General features: G+C 41.7%; 1 long non-coding RNA gene across 1 annotated transcript in view; it reads right to left on the minus strand.

Annotated features, from left to right (window-relative positions):
- The window catches only part of LOC119940205, a 60,370-nt gene that overhangs the window by 36,975 nt on the left and 5,572 nt on the right, over nucleotides 1–17,823 (minus strand). The window contains exon 2 of the long non-coding RNA XR_005454895.1: nucleotides 11,533–11,642. This is a non-coding gene — a long non-coding RNA (uncharacterized LOC119940205). The remainder of the gene's footprint in view (nucleotides 1–11,532; nucleotides 11,643–17,823) is intronic.

Genomic DNA, 17,823 nt, shown 5'->3' on the forward strand with positions numbered 1-17,823 from the left:
TCCTATCTCTAGGACAGTCCCACTTGGATTTTCACTACCACTAATTCAGTACATCAAAAACTACATTCATTTTCCCTTCTAAACCCTCCTTTGATTTCCTAATTTTCCTATCACTGTCAATAACAGTGTTCTTTCTGCCCTCATGCTCCCTACATAGAGGTATGTTTCCTGATTCCCTTCTTACTGTTGTCCAACACTTTCAATTTGGCAAAAAAAAAAATTTCTAATGATTTTGCTTCTGTGACTCAGTGTTATCAACTAATCATTCAACAGAATATATTGAGCATCCCTTGTGCACAGAACCTTGCACCTAGTGCTTTGAAGAGTTCTGTTATGGTCAAGGAGAAGATGGAGAAAGAGAAGCAGCGTGACTTAATGTAAAGACCCCGGGTTTGGGAGTCAGAGGTCATGGGTTCTAATCCCAGCTCTACCACTTGTCTGCTGTGTGACTTTGGGCAAGTCACTTAAGTTCTCTGTGCCTCAGTTACATCATCTGTAAAATGGGGATTAAGACTGTGAGCCCCATGTGGGACAACCTGATCACCTTGTATCCCCTCCCCCCGCCAATGCTTAGAACAGTGCTTCCCCGTCAGCTGTTCCATATGTTTAACTCCCTTCTCAGTTCCCCTGTTCCTCCCCCTCCTCCATCCCTCACCCCCAACGATCTGGCCTCCTACTTCATTAGTAAAATTAATTCCATCAGGTCTGAGCTCTCCAAAGTCACCCCTCCCTCTTCTCCAACCCCCCAGCACTCAACCCTCTCTGCTATTCTCCCATCCTTCCCAGCAGTATCTTCAGATGAGATCTGAAGGGAAGCAGCGTGGCTCAGTGAAAAGAGCCCGGGCTTGGGAGTCAGAGGCCGTGGGTTCAAATCCCGGCTCTGCCACTTGTCGCCTGTGTGACTTTGGGCAAGTCACTTAACTTCTCTGGGCCTCAGTTCCCTCATCTGTAAAATGGGGATGAAGACTGTGAGCCCCACGTGGCACAACCTGAATACCTTGTATCCACCCCAGCCCTTAGAACAGTGCCTGGCACATAGTAAGCGCTTAACAAATACCAACATTATTATTATTATCTCCTCCCTCCTCTCAAGTGCTACTCCATCCACCTCTGCTTCAGACCCCATTCCCTCTCATCTTATGAAATCTCTCACCCCTTCCCTCCTCCCTTCCTTAACTTCCATCTTCAACTGCTCACACTCCACTGGTTTCTTCTCCTCTGCCTTCAAACATGGCCACGTCTCCCCCATCCTAAAAAAATCCCTCTCTTGACCCCACCTCCCCTTCTAGTTATCGCTCTATCTCACTCCTACCCTTTCTTTCCAAACTCCTAGAATGAGTCGTCTACACTCGCCTCCTCAAATTCAACTCTCTCCTTGACCTCCTCCAGTCTGGCTTCCATCCCCTAAATTCCACCAAAACTGCCCTCTCAAAGGTCACCAATGACCTCCTGCTTGCCAAATCCAACGGCTCAAATGCTACCCTAATCCTCCTCGACCTCTCAGCTGCCTTTGACACCATGGACCACCCCCTTCTCCTCAACATGCTATCCAACCTGGCTTCACAGACTCTGTCCTCTCCTGGTTCTCCTCTTATCTCTCCAGCTGTTCATTCTCAGTCTCTTTTGCGGGCTCCTCCTCCCCCTCCCATCCCCTTACTGTAGGGGGTCCTCAAGGGTCAGTTCTTGGTACCCTTCTGTTTTCTATCTACACTCACTCCCTCGGTGAACTCATTCACACCCACGGCTTCAATGATCATCTCTACACTGATGATACCCAAATCTACATCTCTGCCCTGCTCTCTCTCCCTCCCTCCAGGCTCGTATCTCCTCCTGCCTTCAGGTCATCTCCATCTGGATGTCTGCCCGCCATCTAAAGCTCAATATGTCCAAGACTGAACTCTTTATCTTCCCTCCCTCCCAAACCCTACCCTCTCCCTGGCTTTTCCATCACGTAGATGGCCCTACCATCCTTCCCGTCTCACGAGCCTGCAACCTTGGTGTCATCCTCGACTTCGCTGTCTCGTTCACCCCACACATCCAATCTGTCACCAAAACCTGCCAGTCTCAGCTCCGCAACATCACTAAGATCCGCCCTTTCCTCTCCATCCAAACCGCTACCTTGCTGGTTCAATCTCTCATCCTATCCTGACTGGATTACTGCATCAGTCTCCTCTCTGATCTCCCATCCTCCTGTCTCTCCCCACTTCAGTCTATACTTCACTCTGCTGCCTGGATTATCTCTGTACAGAAACACTCTGGACATGTTAGTCCCTTCCTCAAAAATCTCCAGTGGCCGCCTGTCAACCTACAAATCAAGCAAAAACTCCTCATTTTCAGGTTCAAGGCTCTCCATCACCCCTTCTCCTCCTACCTCACCTCTCTCCTTCTACAGCCCAGCCCGCACCCTCTGCTCCTCTGCTGCTAACCTCCTCACTGTGCCTCATTCTCACCAGTCCCGCCATCGACCCCCGGCCCACATCCTACCCCTGGCCTGGAATGCCCTCCCTCCACATATCCACCAAGCTAGCACACTTCCTCCCTTGAAAGCCCTACTGAGAGCTCACCTCCTCCAGGAGGCCTTCCCAGACTGAGCCCCCTTTTTCCTCTCCTCCTCCCCACCCCACCTCCTTCCCCTCCCCATAGCACTTGCATATATTTGTTCAGATTTCTTACTCTAATTATTTTACTTGTACATATTTATTCTATTCATTTTGTTAATGATGTACATATAGCTATAATTCTATTTGTTCTGACGATTTTGACACCTGTCTACATGTTTTGTTTTGTTGTCTGTCTCCCCATTCAAGACTATGAGCCCGTTGTTGGGTAGGAAGCATCTCTATATGTTCCTGACTTGTACTCCCCAAGCACTTAGTACAGTGCTCAGCACAGTAAGCATTCAATAAATCTTCAAGGCTCTCCATCATCTCGCCCCCTCCTACCTCACCTCCCTTCTCTTACAGCCCAGCCCACACCCTCCACTCCTCTGCCGCTAATCTCCTCACTGTGCCTCATTCTCACCTGTCCCACCGTCGACCCTTGGCCCACATCATCCCCCTGGCCTGGAATGCCCTCCGTCTGCACATCCGCCAAGCTAGCTCTCTTCCTCTCTTCAAGGCCCTACTGAAAGCTCACCTCTTCCAGAAGTCCTTCCCAGACTGAGCTCCCTCCTTTCTCTCCCCCTCCTCATCCCCCCAATCTTACCTCCTTCCCTCCCCACAGCACCTGTATATATATTTATATATGTTAGTACATATTTATTAGTCTATTTATTTTATTGTACATATTTATTTTATTTAGTTAATATGTTTTGTTTTGCTGTCTGTCTCTCCCTTCTAGACTGTGAGCCCACTGTTGGGTAGGGACCGTCTCTATATGTTGCCAACTTGTACTTCCCTAGTGCTTAGTACAGTACTCTGCACACAGTAAGTGCTCAATAAATACGATTGAATGAATGAATGAGTAAATACAATTGACTGAAATGAATGAATGCTTTGCACATAGTAAGCACTTAACAAATACCATCATCATTATTATTAAAAGCCAGTTACAAAATGCTACTACTGTTGATAACTGTTATTTGGGAAGAAATAGGAATAGATAAGTGAAGTTAATAATATAAATTGAGAACGTGCATAACCATTGAAGTGTATCAAGTTCTAAGGATAGCTGCTGTTTGGAAGCAACCTGGAAACATGAGAATTAACAGAGATACATCTTCAGGAGGGCTTTGAAGATGCTGAGAGTTGTGATTTGGTGGATTTGAGGGAAAGGGCGTTTGAAGTGGGGGAAGGGCTGAAACACTCATCATCTGGCAACTCCTCTCGTAGTAACAGCTTGCTTGTTGATCTCCCTATTTCCAGCATATCTTTTCTCTACTCTATATTAAATAGCGGAACTCAAATGGCCACTTTGAAACCCCAGATGGATCACCTCATTCCACTTTTCGAGAACCTACATTGATTCCAAATGGCTACTCACATTCTACTTTATCTTCTGAAAATTATATTCAGGCCTCTTTAACATCTGGCTCCCCATTTGTAGGCACCCCTTCTATGACAAAGCCTCAATCTGTGGTCTCTGCTCTGCTCCAAACAGCCTTTGACAGCTCCAAGAACTCTCCTATCCCTGAGATCATTTTCACTGTATGTCTGCACCCAGAATGTCTCTCCCAAGCTTCAGTGTCATATTCCATCCCACTTCCCTTATGAAGCCTTCCCTGATGATCTACCTGCCATCCTGTTGCTACCTCAGGAACACCATTCCTTTCCAGCAGCAGTGCAGAGGTTCTTGTTTCCTAGTTCTCTAGTTACTGTTACCTCGGAAGCCGGCTCTTCACTCTTCAACCTACAGAGGTTAATGCTGCTAACACTGCTATTCTGGAAAGTCTACATCCTCAGCAGCAACAAACTACAAAGCCAGAATATTGGAGAAAATTAAGTTGACCTTTCTGTAATCTAGGTCACCATAATGCCTGGTTACTTAGATGTTTGCCTCCTGGAGTATTCCACCAACAGATGAAACCTGGCAAGTGTGACATCAATGGGAAACTTCATTAAAAATATTAGAATATTAGACCTTTTATATTGTATTTCTGGGATTCTTACTCTTCTTGAAGAATTGACCAGTGAACAAGGTGGTAAGAGTGCAGACAGTAATAAATCCCAGGACCATTTACAATGTGTTTCACAAAGCTGGCCCTAAAGAAATACTATCTCTATGAGTGCCATTTTTAATAGTATTTGTTAGGCACTCATTCTGTGTCCAGCACTGTTCTAAGTGCTGGGGTATATATAAGTTAACTAGTGGGACACGGCCTCTGTCCCACAGTTCATGTAGGAGGGAGCCCAGAAATGTAATCCCCATTTTACAGTTGAGGAAACTGAGGCACAGAGAAATTAGATGACTTGTCCAAGGTCTCACAGTAGGCAAGTGGCATAACCAGGAACAATAATAATAATAATAGCATTTGTTAAGCACTTACTGTGTTCCACTGTACTAAATGCTGGAGTGCATACAAGCAAATCAGATTGGACACAGTTCATGGCCCAAATGGGGCTCAAAATTTTAATTCCCATTTTACAGATGAGGTAACTGACGCACAGCAAAGTTAAGTGACTTACCCAAGGCCACACAGAAAGACAAGTGGCAGAGCTGGGATTAGAACCCAAGCCTATGCTCTATTCATTATACCATGCTGCTTGCAGACTTTTGAACCCAGGTCCCAGGTCAAGCTTTTCCCTCTAGGTCACACTGCTTCCCTCCTTGAAATTCTGATTTCTGACCAGAAATGCATTTGCATTAAATGGCAAACCAACATAGTTTCATAGGGCTGCTATATCATTTTGCATTTTCTCCTGTCTTCGGTTAGGACTCCCATATAGAGGTGAGGATGTTCATAAGTATTGTGAATTCCTATAACACCACCTCCATCAGCAGCAGCATCACAATCATTCATCAAGAGTAGGCCCGTTAGACTGAGGGTCTGTTCTAGGCAGGCCACAGAATCATACACTGTGGGAATTACAAAGGAAGAAAAAAATACTAATAACAGCTATAGGGAATAGATAGGTATAAATGTGCACTTGATTTCTGCCAAGGCACCAATAATGAATTAGCATTAGGTTAGAAGAAAATGAGAGCAAACAGCTGTGATAGTTCCATCATTTATCAAATGGAGCTCAAGCTCTTTGATCTACAAAACAAAGAAAGCTCCCTAGTGTTTCTTCAACAAACAATTTAAAACGATTTAGGTATTTTGAACTTCCATGCCTGTCCAGGGAAACACTATCCTTCGAGTTGGCTTGCTAACAAAAAGTAGTGTAACACTTTGGGGAATATATTCTCTAGCTATCTTATTTCTTCTAATCATTGTCCCCCTTTCACTGGAGAATTTCCCATTATTCAGCAACATATGGACGAAACATTTCTTTAGTAATCATGTCTGAACAAAGTAATCATTCTCTCATTAACCAATTATTCCTCAGAATCAAATGAAACAGACATATTTGCTAAGACAATTTACTTGAATAAACCCTATGGAATCAGACCTAACCTATCTCCTGCTCAAATGGTTTAATTCAAAGATTACAGTGTAGATGACAGGGAAGGTTGTTTAACGTTGACAGCAAGTGAACTCGGGGACCAGGTGAAAGATTGAATGAATGCCAAAGTCTAGAAAAGCGAAGTGATAAAAGAATAAGAATGACTGATTGCCAGTGCAAGTGTTTAACCTTTTCAGTTCTCAGAATTTTTTTTTCCTACATTTTCTCTCGTACTCTCAGGACTTTGACATTTTCTTTGGCTTGGATGGAACTATTGGACAAACATCATGGCCCCAAGGATCAGAGATAGTATTTTCTGCAGTGACCAAAGCGATGAGAATGATATGATTAGTTTAAAAAGAAAAATGATCACAGAATCTTAATTTTCAAAGAAGAAATGCAGGTTTAAGGGGCACATACCCTATCAGAATGATCACCAGATGTGACAGTTCACATAGATTTTTGGTGAGGGTTATTCCTAGGAAAGGGAGGGGTAATTGCTTCTGGCCCAAAACATCACCCACCAGAAAATGTTGGAACCAACTGTTACGGGATCAAGTGGACCCTTAGAATTGGAGGCATTCAAAGTTCTTTTAGAGTGATGAGTTCATTCTTTAACCCTTGCTCCTTAATTAAGTGGCCCTAAGTCTTTCACAACCTCTAGTTATAGTCTTTCTAATCAATTTATCAATAAGTCAGTGGTAATTATTGTGCACTTATCAGGTGCTGAGCACTGTACCAAGCATTTGGAAGAGTGAAGCAGGAGTTGTTAGACACTATCCTTATAACAAGGGAGACAGACATTAACATTAAAAAGTTGGGGAAGCAATAGAATATAAGAATTTTCACCCAAGCACACTGGGAATGGGGGAAGGGGTTGAGCATCAAAGTAATTAAGGGACACAAGTGAATAAGTGATGGAGAAAGGAGGGAAAATAGGGTGGGGTCATGAGAAGTTAGGGAAACCTTCCTGGAGAAGATGTGACTTTTACTAGGGATTTGAAGATGTGAAAAGCAGTGGTTTGTTGGATTTCCCAGGATTGTAAACAACCTTAGAAGTAGGATCACATTTTTCCTCAATTTAAACCACAACTTCTTCACAATATTTTTAATTTATTACAGTAAATAATGTTACCTTCCCTGTTACTATTGCCATTCTTGCTTCCTGTGTTCACCTTCCCCTGTCCAGTGTTGGAAACTGAAAGCTGGGTTACCCAGTGTTCAGAAGCTGCAGCTGTTTGCAGTTTAATGAGAGAAGGGGTCATGATGTCATGGGACAACTTGTTTTGATGTGTATACATCTATAATTCTATTTATGTATATTGATGCTTGTTTACTTGTTTTGATGTCTGTCTTCCCCCTTCTGGACTGTAAGCCCGATTTGGGCAGGGACTGTCTCCCATTACTGCTGATTGTACTTTCCAAGCACTTAGTACAGTGCTCTGCTCACAGTAAGTGTTCAATAAATATGATTGAATGAATGAGCAAATGTAAGAAAGATTTGGAATTCAGTTTTTGTTGCTTCCAAGTACAGTATTTTCACAATATCTTGACAAATCTACAGACAAACTTCTGTCAATATTTCTTTGTGCAATGCATGCCCTTTGTCATTCAGAATGATGAAGAATCTAATGGTAAAGAGTCTGGATTTAATTATATTGTAAATATTATTTTGTACGAAAAAATTCAGAAAAAGTTATGCTAATGGATAATTCAGTCAATAAGGAAAAATATACTTTGTCAGAAACTTTCTTTATTCGCTTATTCTTTATCCAATGCTGTTATGCTCTTACAAGGGCTCAGTAAGTGCTCAACAAATGTCATTGTTTGAATGATTGATTATACCACTGGTCAGTCAATCTTATTTACTGAGAGCTTACTGTGGGCAGAGCACCGTACTAAGTGCTTAGGAGAGTACACTATAACAATAAACAGACACGATCCCTGCCCACAACCAGTTTACAGACTATGATGATTCAATACCCCATTTCTTCCCTTCCTTTCTGTCTGTTGGGATCCTTTTCATTTTTTTTTTTTGCCCATCCATCTCTACAACAGAAATTCCTCACCATCATCTTTAAGGCACTCAATCAGTTCTCTCCCTCTGACATACCTTCTCTCCTTTACTACTATAACCCAGACCAACACATCTCTCCTCTAAAACCAACCTACTTACTGTGCCTCAGTCTCATCTCTCTCATTATCAACTCCTAGCTCACATCCTCCCTCTTTCCTGGAATCCCCTCTCCCTTATCTAACAGTCTACCACTCTCCCATTTTCAAAATCCTACTAAAATTGTATCACCTCAACCTCTTATCACCTCACCTTATCATCCCTCCCTTAAGTGTCATACCCCTAAATACTTTGGTATCCAGCCCACCTCCACCCACAGAGCACTTATGTACATGTCCTTATCTTCTGCTGCTTTCCTGTCAATAATTTATTTTAATGACTACCCCACTAGATTGAAAACTTCTGAAGGATGGGATTGTGTTTATGAACTCCCAGTGTTTAGTATAGTGCTGTGCACACAGTAAGTGCTCAATGAATACCATTGGCTGGATCCAGCTAATTTATCTTCTGGTGTGACTATGTTTTTTCCCCCATATTAATCTACCAAACATTTTAGTCATTGGTCTATTAGGTGTACAATTGGCTTTTCTGTGAGTTCTTTAATCATTCTTTAGTTTTACTAGTATTAATAAAATCTATCCAAATTCAATCCCATTCAAATAATTTGTCTAGTTCCCTGCCTTTGACTACCTATTAAAATATTTCTTTTTGGCCTTTTTGTCATCAAGCATCAGATCAAACTACAGGTCTACTAAATGGTGGCACTGTCCAGCTTCCTAGCTTGAAGGTTACTGCTGAATACTGGAACAGATTTATCAATGCCTTCTTTGAAGTGTATTTAACATCGAATGGCAAGACTCTATAATCAGCCATGAGGACGCTGAATGTAAACCTCCTTGAAAATATGTTGCCCCTGAAGAACTGAGCTAAGGGTAATTCAACTTTTTTGGCATGCTGTGTGAGTGCTGGAAAATAAAAAGATAGCAAAAGAGCTGTTTTGTGTTAAATTGGTGAGGAATTGAAGCAGATTTTTTTTCTTTTTTTTTTTTCCTGCAGTTTCGGGAACCCAGTCGAGAGAGGATGGTCTTCCCATGTGTGCCATTTGATAGTGACAAATTCTGGTCCATAAGTGTGGTAGCACAGATCTGCAGATTGACATTAATCAGTCATATTTATTTATTGGGTGCTTACAATATGCAAAGTACTGTAGTAGACCCTTGCTATTCATATATCTCTTGGCGGGGCTCCAGCAGGGAAGACCCCTATCTTAGGCATGGAGTCCCCAGGTCAAAGCACCAGATCATGATCAAAAAGGGTGATGTGAATCCCTGCTCTGCACTTGTGTCATTTATACCCAGAGAAGCAGCATGGCTTAGTGGAAAGAGCACAGGCTTGGGATTCAGAGGTCAGGGGTTCTAATCCTGACTCTGCCACTTGTCAGCTGTGTGACTTTGGGCAAGTCACTTCACTTCTCTGTGCCTCAGTTACCTCATCTGTAAAATGGGGATTGAGACTGTTAGCCCCAAGTGGGACGAACTGTTTACCTTGTATCTATCCCAGCACTTGGCACTTAGTAAAGGCTTAACAAAAATCATTATTATTATTATTATGCATTTGGATCTGTTACCTTTGGGCATTTGACATTTGCCCCACCCACAACCTTACAGCAATTATCAATCGTATTTGAGCGCTTACTGTGTGCAGAGCACTGTACTGAGCACTTATGTACATATATTTAAATTACTTGTGTTCCAAAAACCTCTAGACTTTAAGTTCATTGTGGGCAGGGAACGTAGTAAATGCTTTGCACATGGAAAGCACTCAATAAATGCCACTGATATGATGGTGATAATGATAAACCATGAAAATACATTTTGATTCACATAAATGATGTAAGCACTTATATGCCATCATTATGTCAGTGGACTCAAACTAAGGATGACAAACTCAAGTGAGTCAGTAAATAGAACTGGGACCTATGCATTCAGTTGAGATTCTCCAGTCCTGTTTCTGTAAACAAATCAATGGTATTTAATGAGTGCATATTGTATGCAAAACACTGTACTAAGCATTTAAGTTCTGAGACACAGAATAGTCCCTTCCCTGGGGTCATTTCTGACTAATACAAACACCTTGGAAGGAAAAGTGAATAGTTCACATTTTCCCATGTGCAGCTATTTTAAATAACTCACATTTGGAGGTAAGGAGTCTATTAAAATTTTAGAATGTCCTTCATTTGATCATGGCTTCCAGTGAATCCAGGTTATTTGTCATTGATCAGTACATCCTAGGACGGGCATGGTGGAGCTGGAGAAGGTACAGTGTAAGGTAATGAAGATGGTCAATGGAATGGAACAGCTAAATGGAAGAAGATTGAGGAGAGTAAGAATTGTTAATTTGGAAAGATATAGGTTGAGAGGAAGTAATTGAAATCTGGGAAATCATGGAGGGTATGGACAGAAAGAACAGAATAGTAATAAATGTGGCATTTGGGTGGCAAGCGCTGTACTAAGCACTGGGGTAGGTACAAGATTTGGACAAAGTCCCTGTCCTATAGGGAGGTTTCAGTCTGAGGAAAAGAGAACAGGTATTGATTCTCCAATTTACATGAGGAAACTGAGAAACAGAGTAAATTGATATCTCAAGGTCACATAGCTGTTAAATAACCAATTGGAATTAGAACTAGATTCATTCATTCAATCTTATTTATTGAGTGCTTACTGTTCATGCATTCAATCATATTTATTGAGCACTGACTGTGTGCAGAGCACTGTATTAAGCACTTGGAAAGTACAATTTGGCAACAGATAAAGAAAATCCCTACGCAAAAATTGGCTCACTGTCTAGAAGGGGGAGACAGACAACAAAACAAGACAAGTAGACAGGCCTCAATACCATCAAAATAGATAAATAGAATTATAGATAAATACACATCATTAAAATAGAATAATAAAGATGTACAAATATACATGTGCTGTGGGGAGGGGAAGGGGGTAGAGGAGGAGGAGCAGAGGAAAGTTAAAGGCAACCACTGCAGGTTTTTGAGGAGGGGAGTGACCTGCCCTCAGTGTTTCTGTACAAAGATAATCCAGGCAGCAGAATGAGTATAGACTGCGTGCAGAGCACTGTACTAAGCACTTGGGAAAGTACAACACAGTAAACAAACAGTGACACTCCCTGCCCTCAATGAGCTCACAGTCTAGCAAAGGGGAGACAGACATCAATACAAATAAAATTACAGATGTACATAAGTGTTCTGACTCCCAGCTTCATACTCTTCACTTGGCCATGGTACTCCTCAAAATGAATAACTAGGATTTCTAATTTCCATGATCCCAAAACAATGGAGTTAAGGACCACCTGTTGAATATTGAGTTAGCATAGCCGTTTCTAAGCAACCATACAAGAACATACCTTCTCCTTGTGGGTATAAAGTAGATGGGATTCTTTCATCCAGGAAGTTGTTCAAGAGGGAAATATCAAAAGGTTCAAGAAGAGTTTGTGTAAATTCAGTGATGAGAGGTCTAAGGAAAGTAAGATATGAAGAGGGAAATGTGAGGGATAATAAAAAGCTTGAAAACGGTTAAATACATACATGAATGAAAGGTCCATTATCGTCAATTAGAAGAAAGGCCTAGGGATGTTCAGAGGTATGTCACTAATCATGCAGCTGAATAGTCAGGAGGGCAATCTAATTTGGGATTACATTATTTATCTTTGAAATGTATAATATAAATGAATGTGAAACCATTAATGATGCAGTGGACTGTGGGTAGGTTCAGAAAAGACTTACCATTGTGATATAATGCAAGAAGGAGAAAGATGACTTTTTTCAGAAGGGATTTCAAGAAGAACAATTGGTGCTGAACAGAGGTTACATACAGTTTCTCCCTTGGCCAAACTAGAAATAGGTTTTAAGCATGGATGGAATTTCATCACACACTGTTTTTCTCTGCCACACCCAAATGAACTGCATTGACCACCAACAAAACCTCACCAAAGGCAAGAAAAGCAATGTGACCTCATGGAAAGAGGAAGGGACAGAGAATGAGAGGTCTGAGGTTCTAATCCTGGTAAAGGCATTTACCTACTAGATGATGTTCTGCAAGCACAACTTCTCTGTGCCTCAGGCAAACATATTTGCTAATTCTGTTGTATTTTACTCTCCCAGGTGCTTATAGTATACTGCTCTGAAAATAGTAAGTGCTCAAGGAATACCTCTGATTCATTTCCTTATCTGAAAAATGGGGATTCAATATCTGTTCTCTCCCCTATTTAGACTGTGAGCCCCATGTTTGACTTGATTATCTTGTAAGAGAAGCAGTGTGGCTCAGTGGAAAGAGCCCGGGCTTTGGAGTCAGAAGCCATGGGTTCTAATTCCGGCTCTGCCACTTGTCAGCAGTGTGACTTTGAGCAAGTCATTTCACTTCTCTGTGCCTCAGTTACTTCACCTGTCAAATGGGGATTAAGACTGTGAGCCTCCAATGGGACAACCTGATTACCTTGTATATCCCCCAGCATTTAGAACAGTGCTTGGCACATGTAAGCACTTTACTATCATTATTATTATCACCTACACCAATGCTTAGTATATTGCTTGGCACACAGTACGCACTTAAATGACATTATTTCTGTGATTAACAGAAGAAAGTTAGACAACTTCAACATTTTCCATTTATCAAAAATGGAGATAATCTGAAGCAAAATTACCAAGAAAAGGTTAAACACAAAAAGTGATCTACAACTGCCATAAATGTCTGTTTTATGTCTAAGACTTGGCTGACTTCTTCAATACCTAATAGCATGCTCATTTGCAGGTTCGTGAAGTAACATTCTACATCTAGTCCTGATACTCTCTCTCTGCAGTCTTGCATCTCCTCCTGTCTTCAAAACATCTACTTGGTTGTCCTATCACCACCTCAAACTTAACATGTCCAGAACAGAGCTTCTGTCTTCCCACCCAAACTTTGTCCTCCCCCTAACTTTTCCATCACTAATTGACGGCACCACCATACTTTGTTTCAAAAAAACCCATAACCTTGGCTTTATCCTTGACTCCCCTCTCTCTCTCATTCAACCCATCACTAAATCCTGTTAGTCCCACCTTTGCAACATTGTTAAAATCCTTCCTTTCCTCTCCAAACTACTACTTTAATAAAGTCACATCCTATCTCACCTAGATTACTGCATCAGCCTCCTTGCTGACCTCCCAGCCTCCTGTCTTACCCCACTTCAATCCATATTTCTCTCTGCTGCCCAGATCACTTTTTTACAGAAATGTAAGTGTGTTACCCCGCTCCTCAAAAGACTCTAGGGGTTACCCATCCATTGCCACAACAAACAAAAACTCCTCACCACTGGCTTTAAAGCAGTCCACTACCTTACTCCCTCCTACCTAAACTCGCTTTTCTCCTCCTACAACCCAGTCCACACTCTTCACTCCTTTAGTGTTAACTTCATTCTGCCTTGATCTTACCTGTCTTGCCACCAACCCACAGCCCATGTCCTGCCTCTGATCTGGAATGCCCTTCTTCCTCAAATCCTATAGACAATTACTCACCCCTCATTTCAAAGCTTTACTGAAGGTACATCTCCTCCAAGAGGCTTTCCTAGACTAAGCCCCTCTTTTCCTCATCTCCCTCTCCCTTCAGCGTCACCAGGACTTCCTCCCTTTGCCCTTCCCTCCTCCCAGTCCCACAGCACTTTAAGTTTATTTATTTGCATTGATGTCTGTCTCCCCCACTCTAGACTGTAAGCTCCTTGTGGACAAGGAATTCATTCGTTCATATTTATTGAGTGCTTGCTTTGTACAGAGCACTGTACTAAGTGCTTGGGAAGTATGTGACTATTGTTGTATTGTACTCTCTCAAGTGCTTGGTACAGTGTTGGGCACACAGTAAGTGCTCAATAAATAGAATGAATGAATCTAATCTATTTCAGCTCCTACCTATAGCCCACATCCTGCTTCTGTCCTGGAATGCTCGCCCTTTTCATATCCGACAGACAACTTCCTTTCTTACCTTCAGTACTTTATAGAATCGGCTTGGGAGTCAGAGGTCATGGGCTCTAATCCCAGCTCCACTACTTGTCAGCTGTGTGACTTTGGGCAAGTCACTTCACTTTTCTGGACCTCAGTTATCTCATCTTTAAAATGGGGATTAAGACTGTGAGCCCTATGTGGGACAACCTGATAACCTTGTAGCTATTCCAGCACTTAGAACAGTGCCTGGCACATAGTAAGTGCTTAACAAATACCATCATTATTGTTATTATTATTATTATTATTATTATTAGAAGGTACATGTCCTCCAAGAGGCCTTCCCTGACCAAGTCCTCATTTCCTTTTCTTACTCCCTTCTCTGTCACCCTGATTTGCACTCTTTATTCACCTCCCTTGCCCCCAGCCCCACAGCACTTAGGTACATATCTGTAATTTATTTATATTAATGTCTGTCTCCCCATCATGACTACACTCACTGTGGGCAGGGAATGTGTCTAACATTGTTGTGTTGTACTAAGCATTTAGAGGAGTACAATGACATGCACACAGTAAGTGCTCAATAAATACAATTGATTGATTCTAGGGAGAAAAAATACGAGCATCATTTAAGTCTTTGCTCACGGGGATTCTGTAATACTTGTCTTGTTCAGTTCACTGAACATTTCTTCAACCTTTACTCTCTTGAACTTAACACAACAGATTGTATAATGGATTTTCAGAGACAATTTCAAGGAGAACCATCAGGTCTGGATATGGGGAAGAAATTTTTCACCTAACTGGTCCCAGAAATTATGATGAATTTTTGGACTCCGTGTGTCTACTAAATTTCAGTGGGTGCTGAAATAATAATAATAATGGCATTTATTAAGCACTTACTATGTGCAAAGCACTGTTCTAAGTGCTGGGGAGGTTACAAGGTGATCAGGGGGCTCACAGTCTTAATCTGCATTTTACAGATGAGGTAACAGGCACAGAGAAGTCAAGTGACTTGCCCAAAGTCACACAGTTCACAAGTGGTGGAGGTGGGATTTGAACCCATGACCTCTGATTCCAAAGCCTGGGCTCTTTCCACTGAGCCACACAAATCCTACACCATAGAGCACACAAGGTGAAGAGATGAGCACCTCAGATTTTGCTCATTTTACAGAACAGAGCCTAATACCAACACGATTGCAGTTGACTCTCAATTTGAAGATTCCCCTTTTTAAATTCATTCAAGTGTATTTGAGTGCTCAATGTGTGCACAGCACTGTACTAAGCACTTGGAAAGTACAATTCAGCAACAGATAGAGACATTCCCTACCCAACAGGCAGTAGTTCAGAAATTCACACATGTACACACACACACACACACACACACACACAATGATATAAACAAATACCTTTCAACAGTCCCTCACAGAGTAACGTGATCACTTTAACCAGTTTTTCCCAAATGGCAGGATAATGTTTCTTAGGGTAATGTTTATACTTTCCATATTTTTTTTAAGTTTCCTGGCCATGATGTTAGCATCCATGCACCTACCCCCATACTATTAGTCAAGACTGCTGGCAAAACTGCAGGGGTTGTATAGATTTGTGATGACAGCTGTCATTTTAGCAGGATGCACTTTAAAAAAATAGGTTTGCGCTTCACCCTTTGAGAAGAGGATCTGGACACTTGATATAGGCTTGTGATTTTCTGCCTGTAATTTTCAGAATGGGGCTAACCAAATCACTGTCTCCATGACATACAGGTCTTATGGTAAATGTTTCAGAAATGTTACCAGGGGAATAGCTAATCTACACATTTTTCTTCCATACACAAATGATGATGAGGAGCTTATTTTCAAAGTAATAGCATAATAACCTTTTTCTGCATATTTCAGAAATGTATTATTACTGTTTACCAAAATAATCTTTCTAGAAGTAAATGATTTGTGACAATCCATTCAAGAAGGTGGATTCATAGGCCATATATTTTTAATCAGTCATTAATTTCTTCCAAACTGAGTTCCAGTCAACTCATTATTACACAATAGAATCAAGAAAAACTTAGTTGAATTTATGTCAGTTAGTCTTATAGACATAATGCAGAACCAACTCACCCAACCACCCAGTCCAACCCTGGAAATATTTAGGGAATAAACATTTAAATTTTTGTCAAATATTGAGGATTGAACATCTATGTAGTATAGACCCCACAACTATTTTTTTCCCCAAGACAATTCCTTTTGTATACACCATAATTCCAGATCCTGTAGTGTATACACATACTATATTATTGAGAGTGCAAAGATTTTCATTCATTCATTCAATTGCATTTATTGAGCACTTACTGTGTGCAGAGCACTGTACTAAGCACTTGGAAAGTACAATTCAGCAAAGAATGACAAAACAAATGCACATCAAAACAAGTAAACATGCATTAATATAAATAAGATTATTGATGTGCACATATATACCCAAGTGCTGTGGGGCAGGGAGGGAGGATAGCGCAAAGGGAGCAAGTCGGGGCAATGGGGAGGGGTAGCCAAGGATAAGGGGGGCTTAGTCTAGGAACGGCTCCTGGAGGAGGTGAGCCTTCAGTAGGGCTTTGAAGGTGTGTGGCAGGGGGGTGGGTGTGATTATTTAGCAGATTTGAGGGAGGGCATTCCAGGCAAGAGGCAGGATGTGGGCCAAGGACCAACAGCAGGACAGGTGAGAATGAGGCACAGTGAGAAGGTTGGCACAAGAGAAGTGGAGTGTGTGGGCTGGAATGTAGAAGGAGAGAAGGGAGGTGAGGTAGGAGGTGGCAAGGTGATGGAGAGCTTTGAAGTCAGTAGTGAGGAGTTTTCATTCAAGTATTTACCTAACTGTTCTAGAGCTTCTTTTTAAATGACACACTGACCAATAGCATGCTCAATGGAGAGTCCTGAGAGAGGGCATTCATTTCTTTGAAGGCCTTAAGAACCACTGTGTCAATAATGTGAAGGTTATAGGCTCCCTAAATACTCCCGCATGATAAACTATTAAATGGTTCTGAAAGCCTTTTAATAGTTCCTCTTGATACATGGATTTATCATCATCATCAATTGTATTTATTGAGCGCTTACTATGTGCAGAGCACTGTACTAAGCGCTTGGGAAGTACAAATTGGCAACATATAGAGACAGTCCCTACCCAACAGTGGGCTCCAAGCCTTGTTGACATGAACATATTCACAAAACACTTAGCAGATGAGTTGAGTTCCCCTAAGTGCTTAGTACCGTGCTTTGCACACAGTAAGTGCTCAGTAAATATAACTGATTGATTGATTTAATGATTCCCTTGCCGACAGGGACATGTTTAAAGCAGATATGTAGCATGTGCTCAGTACCTCTGTGTATGTGTGCACTGGTGGGTTTGTGATACAGCCAGGTGGGCAGGACTGCTTTGGCAGTCTCACTGTCTACCAGAACAGATGCCAGGTGTTGTTCCACCTGGAATCATTCCAAGAAAATGAAGTTTCTTTTTTGAATCAATTTGAGAAACTAGCATTTCAGAGCTATCACATCCCCTTTCCATTCTCCCCCCACATCCTAGGATTTTACTGGGGTGAATTTATCTGCATGTATCATGTATCTGCTTCTTTAGTGGACAGGTGGAGAATAATATACCAAATGACTAGTCTTGAAACTCATCTCTTGGGTGGCTGAGAGTTTGTGCAGGTGAGTGAGCAGAAGAATTGAAATAATTCCCTGCAA

Source organism: Tachyglossus aculeatus, chromosome 2 (genome assembly GCF_015852505.1).
Source record: "Tachyglossus aculeatus isolate mTacAcu1 chromosome 2, mTacAcu1.pri, whole genome shotgun sequence".
NCBI classification, from domain to species: domain Eukaryota; kingdom Metazoa; phylum Chordata; class Mammalia; order Monotremata; family Tachyglossidae; genus Tachyglossus; species Tachyglossus aculeatus.